The sequence below is a fragment of the Leptidea sinapis genome, chromosome 27, assembly GCF_905404315.1.
Source record: "Leptidea sinapis chromosome 27, ilLepSina1.1, whole genome shotgun sequence".
NCBI classification, from domain to species: Eukaryota; Metazoa; Arthropoda; class Insecta; order Lepidoptera; family Pieridae; genus Leptidea; species Leptidea sinapis.
In genome coordinates, this window is record NC_066291.1 from 3,493,599 (window position 1) to 3,509,815 (window position 16,217).

Consider the following 16,217-nt stretch of genomic DNA (forward strand, 5'->3'; position numbering starts at 1 on the left):
TAATATTTATACTCTGGGATATTTAATTCTGATAAATGTTAAAAAAAGGGTGCCGTAGCTGGTGAAATTACTGGGCAAATGAGACTTAACATTTTATATCTCAAGGTGACGAGCGCAATTGTAGTGCCGCTCAGAGTTTTTGGGTTTTTCAAAAATCCTGATCAGCACTTAATTGTAATGGGTAGGGCCTATCTATCACCATCAGCTGATGGTCCTTATTTTCATAAAAATACTTTTTATAAGTTTAATTATTAAATTTGATAAAGACACAACAAAAATACTTTTAATGAGAAATCATGCAATCTTGTCAAAGGAAAGTCTGGAAAATTCAGAGCGATATAGCCGACTTTAAATTTTCTATATTATTTTTATTATTACACTCATTTCTTATTTCGGCTCGAAGTACAAAAGTAAATGTTTGAAATAAATACTATTATAGGAAACCGGTACAATAGTATCGAAAATAAACCTAAGGATAAACAAAAAAGTTTCTCTACGTAGCCTTCTAAGTGACCTCACGGAGAAGAAAAGCCTTTTCTTGTTTCTCTCCTATAATGCCTACTTTTCGCACAATCGGAGTCTGTGAGCAAAATCAACAGTTTTGCGCGCGCCTATCGCATCTCGTACCGTAGTCTACTCTAGGTTGTCGTAAAGTGCGGTCGTCTCTTCTCCAGCGAATATCGACGTATACATAATTAACTGATTTCTTAAAACTTTAAAACTGGATTTTATCACTTAATATTTTAAAACTGGACTCTTAGCTATTTATTGTTAGCAAAATAATAATAAAACAGTTTCTTTTTTAATTTAATACTGGATTGTAAAGTTTTCGTAGTGTCGTGAAAAATTTTTATCATGTGGTATACTATTGAAGTGGGATAGCATAATGACTATGGTGAATAAAAATATAATTATGACAAATCTTCCAAAACGACGTTGAGAAGCGGCCAGGTAAGAAATAATTTAGTAAAATATACTAAAAATAAGCGATTTTTATTTTATTTTATTGTTTATATTATTTTACCTATATTACATTAAATATTTGAAAGATTTAAAAGCGGTAGTATAAATCGAGTGAAGTTAAATTTTCCAACAATATAAATAACTACAAAATTAAATAACTTTTCGCGAATAAAGACCCAGTTAAAAAGTATTTTAACCATTTTAATATAATAGTCTATATATAAAAATGAATTGCTGTTCGTTAGTCTCGCTAAAACTCGAGAACGGCTGGATCGATTTGGCTAATTTTGGTCTTGAATTATTTTTGGAAGTCCAGAGAAGGTTTAAAAGGTGAATAAATAGGAAAATGTTCGGAATTAAAAAAAAACAACAAATTTATTTTTCCTTTGATGTGTCCATACATAATTTCTTTGAGAGAATTTATTGACGCACGGTTTGACAGTTCTGCTGTGAAACCATTTCATTACGACAGCAGGGTGCATATTTTACGAAGTAATTTTTGATGTTATGATAATATAGTTGATAAAATCATATAAAAACATTATTTTATTTATTATATAAAGAACAACGTCTGTCGGGACAACTAGTATATAATATAATAGTGATAAGAAATAATTGTATTTCCACTGCTACAGATTCTATCTTGATTTGAAGCTCTGTCAAAGATCGAAGAAGAATATTAAGGAATTTAAATATTTCCAGGTTGCCTGGTCCCATAATAAATTAATAAATTACATATAATTCATTTAACACTATTCTTAATAGGTTACTAACGAACTTTAATATTGATTTGGTATTATAGTTCCAGTATATAATGGTCTATATATATAAAAATGAATTGCTGTTCGTTAGTCTCGCTAAAACTCGAGAACGGCTGGACCGATTTGAAAAATTTAGATCTTGAATTATTTGTGGAAGTCCAGAGAAGATTTGAAAGGTGAAGAAATAGGAAAATGCTCGGAATTAAATAAAAACAACTAATTATGTTTCCATTGATGTGTCCATACATAATTTCTTGACTAGAGACTTTATTGACTTTACTAGAGAATTTATTGACGCACGGTTTGACAGTTCTGCTGTGAAACAATTTCATTACGACAGCAGGGTGCATATTTTACGAAGTAATTCTTGATGTTATGATATATTATTGACAAATTCATAAAAAACATTATTTTATTTATTATATACAGAACAACGTCTGTCGGGTCAGCTAGTTAATAACTAAAATATATTGTGTTGGGACTTCTATTTTAATTAGCCCTACTAGAGATACCGTAAACTTCTCTTACGGCCGTTCCCAATATACTATTTATAGATAGAGATAAATTACTACCTTCTACTGTTGATAATTATTTGTCATTAATCTGAAACTATATATATATAAAATATACCCGACTAGCCCCCGTGATACCCCGCGACGTCGTTCGCGTACGTATTTTTACACCTTGGGTTACATTACTGGACTTTTAGTAGAGTTCCCTAATTTTTTGAAAATGTAATATAGCCTATAACACCCGGGGATAATGTAGCTTTGGAACAGTAAAAGAATTATTCAAATCGGTTCAGTAGTTGCGGAGCCTATTCAATGCAAACAAACAAACAATCAAATCTTTCCTTTTTATAATATTAGTATAGATAAGTCATTCTTATCGCCTTATATTGAGACGCGTGAATTGCAATTTCCATACAAACTTCTATCGCTGGTAAGCTATACGTCGTCCCGTTGACAGACAGCGTGTACGGATAAGGTGAGTTACCGTCGATAAGTTTATTGGGACAGAAAACTCAACGATAGTTATGATTTTCATCTCAAGTAAGAGATAGACTGAATATTGGGAACGACCGTTAGTGATCAAATGTCTTAAAAATTATTTTAACGTTATAAATGCCTTCATTTTGTTTTACTGCTTTATAATACATTTCATACTTATTATTTTTTTAATTTTATGAGCAATTTAATCCGAATTCGAAATAGCTGTTTATATAATTATTTAAGTAGTTAGATAGATAGACACTTTATTCCATACCATACTGACTTAAAAATAAAAATATAACATTTACGAGTACCAGGTTATCATAAACTTTATTTATTATTTTGTAGATAATCATAGTCTTTCACATATTTAATGTCAATCATTATATTGTTGTTAATTTTTTTTGTGAGTAATTTTTTTTTAAATATCAATTTGAAGTTGTTTAAGCCTTTTTTACACTATTATAGTAACAAATATAGGCGGTGCGTCTCATGATTTTAGCGATGTGTCCTAACATATGGCTACATTAAATTTTACCAAGGAGTTTTGATGCTTACCTTCTGGCTTCATTACGGGATCAGTTCGATGGGACTCTTTTGTAACAATCCTATAAAATTGGTTGGTTATAGTCGCCTAAGACCATACGTGCAAAACTAAAAGGATGAGCCGGTCATGTGAGGTCTTCTTTATCACTCTAATTCACTACAATATGATTCTTTCCGTAAACAAATACTATCTTTGTCTTTGAAAATATACAAAAATTAAAAAACTACATTCTGATAGAAAATTAAAGGATAATCTCTTTGTAATAAAATTCTTACAACAGATCTATTTTTACAATGCTACCTACCTTTCAAACGACGAAAATGCTTACAATCGAAGGCGTTCTGTGGTAACCAAGAAATGTACTGAGATAAGTAAATGAGAACGAATAAAGGTGTAACTGTTCACCCTCAACATAGAGCCTCCAGTTCAATTCTCCACGACCATAACAGAATTGCCTGACAAAAGATTCAAGACATATATCCCGGGTTCGAATCCCGGTAGGTGCAAGCATTTATATGATGAATATAGATGTTTGTATGTTATATAATGTATGTTTATATGAATATATATATGTTTAAGTAAGTATATTGTATTAAATATATCATTGTCTTGTAACCAATAACACAGGCTATATTATATGCTTAACTTGGGGCAAGATAATTTGTGTAAAAAGTGTGTCAGTATTATTATTATTATAGATAAAAATTGTTTTAATGGAAAAAGGTTACTATAATATTAAGGAATATATTGAGGACAAAGAAGTTTGGAGTACGGTACCATGCATATCGCGAGTCTCTGCGACCCTGTAGCATCCAGCATACATAGCATGATCTATTTTTAATTACTTACGTAATATACTTTTTGACGATTTTGCGCACTTGTGAACATTTTATGACTATTAACATATGCTTTTTGTAAGTTTACGTAATTAAATAATTTTCATTTTCATTTTCAATCCTCGCCCGCTACGTACCAATGTCTTTTCGGTTTACGAACTCATATTTACGTTTATTGAAAGCTTCACCTAAGTCGGCAACGCTCTGAAATTCCTGCGGTTCTTCAAGAATATTTATCTTATAACTTTTATAATGATAATCTTAATATATATAAATTACGTGACACGTTTTTCTGCGATGGACTCCTATACTAATGAACGGATTTTAATGGGGATTACTTCATGGAGTGCAGTTTAGTCCAACTTCAGAGATAGGATTGTTATTATTTCGATTTGGGACCCATATATATGTTTATTTTGAATATTTGTTATGTAAGGAGACATTTTCTATGAGAGAATTTATTGACGCATGGTTTGACAGTTCTGCTGTGAAATAATTTCACTATAACAACAACGAGCATATGTTACGAAATAATTCTTGATGTTTTGAAATATTATTGGCAAATTCCTACAAAACAGTATTTTTTTTTATTATGTACAGAACAACGTATGTCGCGACGGTCAGCTAGTATATTTAAAAAAATTCTTGTACATATTGACGTGGCTAAGTGTAGTCTATTGTTTCATTGACATAGATAATTACATTCTGTTTTACTGCATTGTAAATGTATAAGTGGAGTATAAAATAAAATAAAAACAGTTATTACGTATAATATGTTCAGCGGTCATTTAAATATTACATTCTTATTAAATAGTAGACTCGTATCTTCTTTATTTGGTCTTAATTAAATTGACTCGGCAATTATAGACAGCTACCGATAAATTTCTGTATTTTTTTTGTAAAAAACCTGTCCTAGCAATAACAAACATAAAAAAGAAATATTCGATTTGGTGTGAACAGAACCTTTATTCGTTCTCATTTAATAAACAGAGTACATTTATTGGTTTCAACAAAACGCCTTCGATTGTACGCATTTTCATTTGAAAGGTAGGTAGCATTGTAAAAAAATAAACTACGTTTAAAAAACCGACTTCAAAAACTGAAAAGTATCAAATAAGTAAAAATTTAATTTAATATACCTCTTATGCAAACCTGTACCCTAAATATTAATAAAATACTATTATTTGTATGTGCTACATTTTGATAGCTTTGAAGTCAGTTATTTGATAATTTTCAGTTTTTGAAGTCGTTTTTTTTAAACGTTTTAGTGCCAGTTAATAATAATATATATAGTCAACCGGAATGAAAACTCAAAAAAAAGCCGTACACAGAAAACAATTATGTCATCCAGGTAGACGAAAATTTTCATATAAATGTTCATAAAATGAAAACTACTGAGCCAAACTATGCAAAATTTTTATGGGACTAAATAACATCTATTTCGCATCAAACAAAAGAATTACGTAAATCGGATCATATATCTAAGAGTAATCGGTGTACATACCTAAAAAAAATACAGATCGAATTGATAACCTCCTCCTTTTTGAAGTTGGTTAAAAAAATATCTAATATAGGAATTTATAACAGAGGGAAATCCTCAACTTTTTAATCAGCATGTAGTTTTTTAATTTTTATATATTTTCAACGACAAAGACAATATTTGTTTACGGAAAGAATCATATTTTAGTGAATTAGAATTCATAAAACAGACACCGCCCATATTTGTTACTATACGAGTAGTGTAAAAAATGGTTAAAATAACCAACTTCAGATTGATATTTACAAAAAATTTTACTCACAAAAACAACAGACAAAATGCAAAGTTTATTTTGAACTCTATTTACACAATAAATATCTGGCCGACCGAGCCTTGCTCGGATCTTTAAGAATATACATAACGTGAACAAAAAGGACATCTGCATTCGAACCGGGGTCTTCTGCTTTCCGGATCACCCAATGTCCCATCTGAGCTATTATAGTCTTGTATAAAGTGGCGAAACTTACCTTTGTATTCTAATGTTATTGTAGGTGTTTCTAATTCAAACACGGATAAACCGAAACTACCTGTATACTAAATTTTATTAAAATCGTTGGAGCCGTTTCCGAGATTCAGATTATATATATATATATATACAAGAATTGCTCATTTAAAGATAGAAGATATAACTAAATAGCTCTTTCAAATCCGGATTAAATTATTAAAAAAAAAATAAGTATGAAATATTTTATAAGCAGTAACACAAAATGAAGGTATTTATTACATTAGCAATAAACTTCAGCAGAATGAATAACATAATACCTTTCCTACCTTCAAATGTACCAAGGTTAGATTTAATATTAGGTTGCCGACAGAATTATTCATTTTTAATAGATGGGATTCGATATCTGTAATTTGATTTGAAGTTCACTGTAATGCCATACATTTATTACAATAAAATTCACACACTTTTATACAAACTAGGTAAATCCTTATACCATGGGTACAAGATAACGGTATATTAATTACACGGACTATAAAAGTTTTTTTTTTATTTTAAAACTTTATCTGTGTAAAATACGACAAGCCGTCAAAATGCGGTCAGCCGTAAAAATTACCTGTAGCAGTCGATTTAAAAATTCTTTTTTGTAGTATCTATACTATTTTAGTAACTATTCTATCACTAATTAGTAACTATGAAGTATGTTTTAGTTTAAAAAATTACTACATTAGTAATAATCGAAATGTAATCTGTAGGTAAATCTAAAAAATCGGAAAAATTTTGGGGTACAAAAAATAGATGCAACCAATTCTCAAATCTACCAAATACATCGTATTACAATTATTGCATTCGATTGTCATCTTGCACCCTATAGCGGATTTGTGGTTGAAACAGAATAAAATAAAAATCGCGATACAAAAAAGTTGTAGATCGTAGAACGGCGAAAATTTGAAGTAGTATGTATTTTTCAGTGCTGAATCATAATAAAATAAAAACAAAAAAATTTGTCCAAAAATTAAAAAAAAAATGTTAAGGGTGAACTAAGAGGTATGAAAAATAGATAGTAGCATATTCTTAGACCTACTAAATATGCATATAAAATTTGGTAAAAATCAGTAAAGCCGTTTCGGAGGAGTGAGGTAACCAACATTGTGACACGAGAATTTTATATATAAGAGATATATAGACAAGAAGTTTGGAATAACAATTGGGTCGTCATTTTGATCGCGTGGTCGGGCAGAGAGGGAAGCAGTCACCGTGAATATGCCGTGCAAACGTAGATGTAATAATAATGACAATGTTTTTAATACAGTTGCTCAAAAAGTGGCGTATTGCAGGGACGTATAGCGTTCGGGATGTGGGCAATTACACACTAGAGCTTTTTCTTTACCTTTTTCCGAACTCGTGCGTTCTCTTTCCCAACTGTCAAAATAATATCTATTAAAAAGAGAAAATCAACCACGAAGTTTTTACAATAAAAAAAAAATTCATAGAAGTGTTTATGATCCATGCAAATATTTCTAAAAAGAAGCTTGTAATTTGTTTCAATATCAGATTTAATGATTTGATTCAATGAGTTATAATGGTTAGGTTTCATTTCAATTCATCTCATTGAATTTCATTTTCATTTCATATCAATAAATAAAATCTACTGAAGACTTGGCTGTATTGCCCTTTGCCTACCCAGAATGGATGAAGAAAACAAAACAAATTTTCTTATATTCTTTTACGGCTGGCGCCATTTTCCATGATTAGTTAGTTGAGTTTATTGTGTTTTCATTAATCTATTAAATTGCTTAATTTTTTCGCAACTGTTTTAAAAATAGTTGTTCAGTACACGTGCGGAACCGTCATTGCAACTTGTTCCGACTGTCAACCCTCACTTTCGGCTGCGCCTCGGCTCGCGTAGACATATGTCGGAACTCTTTGCAATTACAGGCTTTCCGCACTCGTAATGAAGTATACGATATTGGTAACTTTAAACAAAATCTGTGTTAGTTTGTTGAAAACAACATTCACGGCTTACAGAACAGTGCACTGGTCTTCTCGCTTGCTCGCAGTGGACTAAACGAGTTGCGGCGTTGGAACCGAATCTCAGTTAGCAATTATATAAGGCCACAGAGCTTGTCTAGTAGTATACATAGAAGTCTTTGGAACAGGCCGTCATCTTAGTGACATGAAAATGACGTCAGCCAAACATACACATCAAAAATCACCAATCAAACTACCGTTTGCACCACTGACCTCTACCATATACCACTGGACTGGCTGTAATAGTGCTTTTGTAGCTGTTTGATATTCACCATTTTGGCGCTGTTGGCCATAGCGAGGGTCTGCGGTACTAAAACTAGTGATGACAACCTCAGCTAAACAAACATCGATAGATGGTGGGAAACTATTTAAAAAAAGAAAACGAACGAAATTATTTCAAAATGCAAAAATGCTTCAGAGTATTGTACGTTCCTTCGCAGCCATTTGTATTATACGTCAAAATGAGTTCTCTGGACGCTCGCGAGTGGTGCTTCATATTTGAAGCCCCACTCGCGCCACGCGCATCCCTATTGGGACAAAAAAATTACTGTCAAATATATGGATGCTGAAACAACAGCCTGTCCAGTGGAATTTATACACGTCAGTGGTTATCACGCTGTCAATGGCCGCTCACGTCACCAATAGCCACAAAGTTCAATCAGCGTTTCATCGCGCCTGGGTTATATATTGTTTTCAGTGTGTTCCTTTTTTTGGTAGCGTTAAGTTTTCAGTAGTAATAGGAAATGATTTCCAAAGAAGTTACTTCGGTTAACTCCTCAAGTTTCTTATGAATAAGTGCCACATTAATTTCGTGGTCCTGCATCATCTGTCCGTAACAATTCAAATATGAATTCAAAATACAAAACCAATGACGCGAATGTCAAGATTTCCACCATCTGACCCCACTATCCACTAATTAGTAGAATGAACTTCCGCGGTGTTTCTATGAAATGGGCAAATTCCAAAAAGGTAATCCTTCTTCGGTGATAACTTATTGACAGATGACCAATATGTTCGACTGTCCGTTCCATGCTGAAATCATTCAACATTTTTTTGAAGATACGAAATTTCTATAGAAATATTTTATTTTATACACTAATACTAAGTCTAGAAATAGGCAATCTTTTGGTATCATGCTGGGCCTAAAGAGAGATATTTAAATATTAAAAATAATAAATTACGATATGGACAATTATTCACTCAAAAACATAATTGAAGTGAACCAAGTGCACCTTTATTCTTACTATTATGTTATAATTGAATAAATCTTTTATAATGAGAAAATTTCCAACTACCTTACTTTTAGCGAAGAGAAAAGTCCTTTTAGATTTCTTTGAATAACGGTCCTTTTAAATAGTGGAGCCGAGCTTTCATTTTAAAAGAAAATGCACAAATCCATCAATGTAAAATAAGACTTATTTCTTCATAATGCAGAGAAAATTTATTACTTACTTTTGAATTGCCTTGTTCTTAAAATATATGCGTATTTTTGAAATCTGTATTTTTTTATTTTACACTTTTAATTTAGGTAACTCGTAACCTAGTAAGGCAATTTACTAAAAATTATCAAGCGTAAACTACATATTTATGAATTAAATAAAGATAACGCGAAGAAGAAGTAATTTTAACCATTAATATCTAACAAAGGGTCTATGACTCATAATAATTCTAATAAGACCAAATAAATCCAAGGATGAACATGGTTTTATAAAGGAGTTACTGCCTTCCGGGTTTCATCAGATCGGTTCGACGGTATTTTTTTAATTCCGTTTATTTAAATGCTTAACCTTGCTAAAGTCTCCCACATCAACCGGACCTCCACTGCTGTTTAAAGGGCTCCCCCAAGATCTCCACGACGACCAGTCCTGCGCTACCTTCATCCAACGTATTTCGTCGATCACAATAGGTACAGAGCCCATAATATCTTAATGAGAAAAACTTAAAACCGTATCTGGGTTTCTAGATGATCGGGATTAAAAGTTATTCTGGATCAAACAATTCCCATAGTCTTTACTAGAATTGCATATGCATACATGGGCCGGAGTCTCGCGAGGGACAAACGAACGACCCGTTTGTCTCTTGTAATCTCGTAAATTTGAAGATGGATCTAGATACAACTGTATTATGAACGAATTATGAATTAACACGGGTTATACCCCCCCGTCTACTGATCTACAGCAGAAAACACATGTGCTTTCTGCCGTTCTACTTAAGTTGTATTATTCTGCAACAAATGTGTTGCAATTCTAGGAATAAGAGATTACTTTGTAATACCCACCTAAGAAATCGTGCCTGACCTTATTAAAACTAATGAATATAATTGAACCTATTGTCTTAAGCTTTGTAGCCATTACGTAGGCATCTTATAATAAATCATTCTATACATTCAAAACGAGCAAATGTAAATAAGTTACCAGATTACGATTAAATTTATTAAACGGAGATTTTTAGTGGCATTACACTGATTTAGCGAGGTATCATCTATGTCTCCTTCTTCGCGTACCTCTCCGAGTAGCGAAGGTTGGCGGTCAGCTTTGTAGTTTCAATTGTTTGTCCTTCGCGAGGCGAAATAGTTCTGCCGCACTCGCGATGCCGATGATGAGTTGTAGGAGTTTGTACCTCTCGTGCCTAAGCACGTGCCCCAAATATGCGACTTTCCTCATCTTCATAGTTTGCATGAGTTCGCGTTTTTGATTGACGCGGCACAGAACTTCCACATTTGTGACCTTGTGGGTCCAACTTATGGCCAACATACGTCTATATGCCCACATTTCAAATGCTTCTATACGTTTTCTGAGGTCTTCTTTTATAGTCCACGCCTCACATCCTCTATGTAAAGAGTTTTAATGGCCGTCATCTTTCAAGTATATCTCTCTCTCCGAAGCATGATGTTTCATCTCCTTCTATGTTTCGGGTCAACCTTTGTATCATCCCATTGAAGCTTTACTTTACTCATTTGTTATCTAGTAGTGGTTGGTCATCTAGTATATCTTTAGTAAGAGAGCAATTCTTGTAAATTTTCATCAGATTTCGATGAAATTCACTAAATAGAGATTTTTCATGGTTAGTTTTAACGGCCGTCGTCATTATAGTTTCTCTCGCTCTTTGAAGCGTGAAGCTTCATCTCCTTCTCTGTTTTCAGACAACCTACATACCGACAGCCAATCCATAAGCACTTTACTTTGCACATTTTTCATCTAGCAAGGCTCGGTTATCAAATACGTCCTTATCACGATGAATTTGAGAATTGCTTGGATTTTTTTATGACAGTAAGGAACGAAACAAACAGGACGTTCAGCTGATGGAAATTGATACGCCCTGCCCGTAACAATGCAGTGCCACTCAGGATTCTTGAAGAACCCAAATATTCTGAGTGGCACTAAAATTATTGCGCTCGTCACCTTGAGACATAAGATGTATAGTATCATTTGCCCAGTAATTTCACTAGCTACGGTGCCCTTCAGATCGAACGACAAAAATGCTGACACATTACTGTTTCACAGCAGAAATAGGCGCGGTTGTGGTACCCATAACCTAGCAGAATATTCGTATAACGTGAAACGCTCTCAAAATACAATGAGTTTGAGTATTCCCTGGTCAGGTTTAAATGTAGCCATTAATTAAAACAAGAATAAAAACACCCCTCGTTATCATGTAGCCATTAACTTAACGTAATTAATGACTCGAATCTCAATTGGGCACTAAAGTAAACGGAACGCTTCAAATAGATAATACGTCAGTATAACGTTTAATCTGAAATGTTAAAAAAGTAGCAATTTGATCATTTCATTATTTAATTAATAAATGAAATGGATTTTTATGTGTTGAAAATTAACTTGCTGAATCGACTAACTCGTAGAGCTATGAAAAATTTATAGTGTTCTTACTTCTGGGATTAATTAAATTAAATATATAACCGCACGCACAACCTGAAAGTTGAACGAGACATTCCAATATTTACGAACCATACGTCACTCGAACTGTTGGCTCAGTTGGAAGTGCGCTTGGACGGAACCTAAGAAGTCACGGGTTCGAGTCCTTTAACGTTCATTAATTTTGTAACAAATTCAATTTAATGTTATTTAATAGAATGATTTGTTTATTAAAAGTATTCGCTGCTTTCTTAAAGTCGACAGTTTGTAGTTGTTCTTATTATTTTATTTATTCATAATTCACAAATAAAATTTGAAAGCAAAATTTTATGAACGGGTTGGGATTCGAACTCACGACCCCTCTTGCGAGTGCTCTTCCAACTGAGCTAACCGTTCGAGTGACGTATCATCATAAAATCTTGCATGCTTTGTTCAACTCTCAGGTTGTGGCTCCATCTACAGGATCTACTTTACAGATGATAACCTGCTCAACCCCAATATTTGCATATTAGGAGATTGACTTGAGATGTCGCTCTTGCAAATTCAAACAATTTTTTTATGTTTTTATAGTGATAACCCTCACTTCAGGGATTAAATACACAAATAAAATTTGAAAACAATATTTTATGAACGATGCGAGACTTAAACCCACAACCTCTCACGTTCCGTGCGAGTGCTCTTCCAACTGAGCTAACCGTTCGAGTAACATATCGTCATAAAATCTTGTATGCTTTGTTCAACTCTCAGGTTGGATTCATCTAGAGGACCTACTTTAATATTCATAATTCTTTTTTATAAAACAAAAGCGTACGGGTTACCTTATGAAAACTGATCACCGCCGTTCATGCCCTTTTGCAACACCAAATAAATCACAGTAGTGATTTAAATACTATTATGTAAAAAAAAAATTAAATTAAGATTTGAATTTGAATTTGAAATAATTTATTCGCAAACCATACCCAGCATTGATTAAACGTAAATGTCATCTGTTAAATCTAGGGTTTTACAGTGAGATAAAAAGGGTGGACCCCTGACCTCGAAACCAGTGACGTGTCAACTGTATTTTCGGGTTCAGCGATTCCTCAACAATTACACGTGGACTGAGTCAACATAATATAGTAGAGTTAATGTTGATATTATATAAAGGGAACCACTGTGAATAAGAAGAAGAATGTTGATATAATATATTCATTTTATAACTTCAGAACAGCTTGGCATATTTTGATAAAAATTGGTTAAACACTAAGAAGAAAATTTTCAAATCAAATATATTTTATTTCGTATGTAAATTGCATTACACTTGAAATATGTCATATTTTCATACAGCTGGATCGGAAGGCAGATTTCTTTAGAGAAGAACGAGCAAGAAACTCTAAGGTCGCTCTTTTCAAAACAGTATGGCATTACAAGTTCTCATTTTTTATTAAATTTGCAAATTATTTCAATTACAATATATGCAAAGTGATGCAACAAAAATACTTAATGCCTTACACGAGTAAGTCAAAAAAATGTAAATTGATAAGTAAAAACATTGTTATAGTTATTAAGTACATACTTAAAGTAGATCCATCAATACACATACTATAATATTATTGCTATTTTATAAAAAAAATATTATCACTTTAATTTAAAAAAATAAAGAAAATAAAAAATACATAAAGCAGAACTCCGGGTGAAACGATCAGCTAGCCACCACAAGTAGCGCCCGTTCACGAGCATGATATTTTACGAAAGGGAACGACCCGCCCCACGTCGCCGCTACAAGCAGTGGCATTAAGCAAGCATGACGATGCCTGTCACGAGAACTCTACCAAATAACAAGAGATAATGTTCATCTACTTAAAGCGATACTCACTACATGCCTTCACTTACAATTTGACCATTTTGTTTAAATTTACATAAATAAAATTTCAATTGTTTATGTAGTTATTTTTTAAGCTATTGCATAGCTTCTATCGCGGGCCTTGAGCGCGGAGACCGAACCCAGAAATTCCGTAACGAAAATAAACTAACACTTACTTACTAGATGTATATAGATATTTCGGCACGGTCATTACAGTTGCCGTGGAACAGCGGTTATCACGTAGGCTTTTTGTGCAGAAGGTCCCAGGTTCGAGCCTAGGGTACATCTTGATTTATTTCACGCGTTTTTTAATTTTTATTATTATGACAAGCATTTTTATTTAGTTTCACCTGTCCCGTTGTCTGTCTGTAATCAAATCTTGCAAGTTAAATTTTACTTACACCCCGTTTGCTTTTTTAAAATTAATTTTATAAAAAAAATACTGCATAAATAAAATAAATAAATAATTATAATTGCATAAGTTGATAAAAAATGCTATGCAATAGCTTTACCGCGGCAGTCCCCGAGTGCCACACGTCTTTTTTTCATCTATACATGTGTGTCTTTCAATATTGTCGAGGTATTCCGCGTTTCAGATTATGTTAATAATAACCATGCGTCAACTCGTGATCAGATGCTGCTTGTAGTGCCAGGACGACCTGGCGGTATAATTAATAAATCATTGTAATTGTTGGATGCAATTACTAATTATGACAGTTATAGCAATCATCATGTTCACGAAACATTCTTACACTAACAAAGAATTCAGGCTCTAAAGGTTGATGAATCTAACATACAATAATTTTTATTTATACAGCTTAATCTGTATTAGCTTTCATGAAATAATTTATATTATTTTAGCTCGATTCTTATATTGCATGCCATCCACAGCCATTATGAAAAAAAAATTATTTGATTGAAAAGAGCGGCCATTGTGTTTCTTGTAATATAATAAATTCAGTAATGTTAAAGAAATATTTATATTCACGATTTAAAATCGCTTAATTTAAGCCCAATTTAATAAAATTTATTTGACTTTGACTTTGATTTTGAATGATTTTCAGCAAACACAACAAGATACTAGGTTTTGGACATTTCAACCACAGTTCAACAATTCTATGAATGATTTCTTTAGTTTGATATATTTCTAATCAACAATCTATACACGAATTACAAAATTTTATATAGGTTTAAATAAAGAGTCTTCTCTCAGCGTACTCGCGATTAAAAATGGTAAAAGTTACGCTTTTACCATTTTAAATCGCGATTACAATATTTTCCACAGCAGGCGTATGTTTGAGTGTGAATTGCTTTCCGTGCTCTTACATTCATCGCTCTTTTCCGTAGTAATAATTCAAATAACTTTCATGCGCACATTCCTCGAAATTCAATTATTATTTGGCTTCAGTATTGGATTTGACTGCAGTTACACTGTTATAGAATTAATATTATAACGATTCCAGGTACAAATGTAAAAAAAAGAAGTATTTAACAAAAAAATCAACCGACTTCAAAAACACTATTCCAAAACATTAGATATAATATGCACTGAAAAGTATAAAAATAATCGCGCGTGCGACTCAAGCACATCTCGCCTATAACGTGTATAACTATGTATGTTGTATTATGTAATATACAAACCTACCTTCGCTGACAGCGACTCCAAAAATAACAATAACCGTTAGTAGAATTAGATTAATTAATTAAAATTAAAAGCACCAGCTTTCAAATAAAAGAAGAATTATCAAAATCGGTTCACACATTCCAATGTTTTGAGGTAACAAACATAAAAAAAAGAATATACCGACGAATTGAAAACCTCCTCCTTTTTTGAAGTCGGTGAAACAACAAAAGAAAGTAATTATTATTATATTGACGAAAAAAGCCCCATGTTGCATTTTTTAATAACAAGCAGAGATACTACTCTGTCAAAAAATTACCAGGAAAAGACCAATAATACATTACAAAATGTTAGTTATTCATTCGAATTATTTTATTCTTTTCATAGTATGCTCCTTCAGAAATGATACACTTACGCCAACGAGTAATCCAATCATCAAAACATTTTATAAATGCTTTTCCCGGAATTGAGTTTCGTTCCCGCCGCGAATTCTACTTTATGTCTTCTACCGAATAAAAACAGTTGCCACGAAGTGATCATTTCAGTTAAAGAAAAAGAAAGCAACCGGCTGGAGACATCTAGTGTATATAGTGGTAAAATTCGTTTACAAAATGAACCTGTGCAAAGATGCATTATCATAACGCGAAATTCAAGAAATTTCTTTCCACAAATGTCTCCTTTTTCAACGAATATTCTCTCTTAAACACCACGTATTACGCACATATTATAATATACTTTATTTACCCTTTGAACTTCCGCTACGAAGTCCCAG

At 32.6% G+C, this 16,217-nt stretch overlaps 1 protein-coding gene across 1 annotated transcript in view; it reads left to right on the plus strand.

The window, feature by feature from the left end:
- Positions 1-651: 651 nt before the first annotated feature.
- The window catches only part of LOC126972809 (5-hydroxytryptamine receptor), a 112,142-nt gene continuing 96,576 nt past the window's right edge, over positions 652-16,217 (plus strand). The window contains exon 1 of the mRNA XM_050819877.1: positions 652-951. The gene's annotated coding sequence lies outside the window, so the exon portion shown is untranslated. The remainder of the gene's footprint in view (positions 952-16,217) is intronic.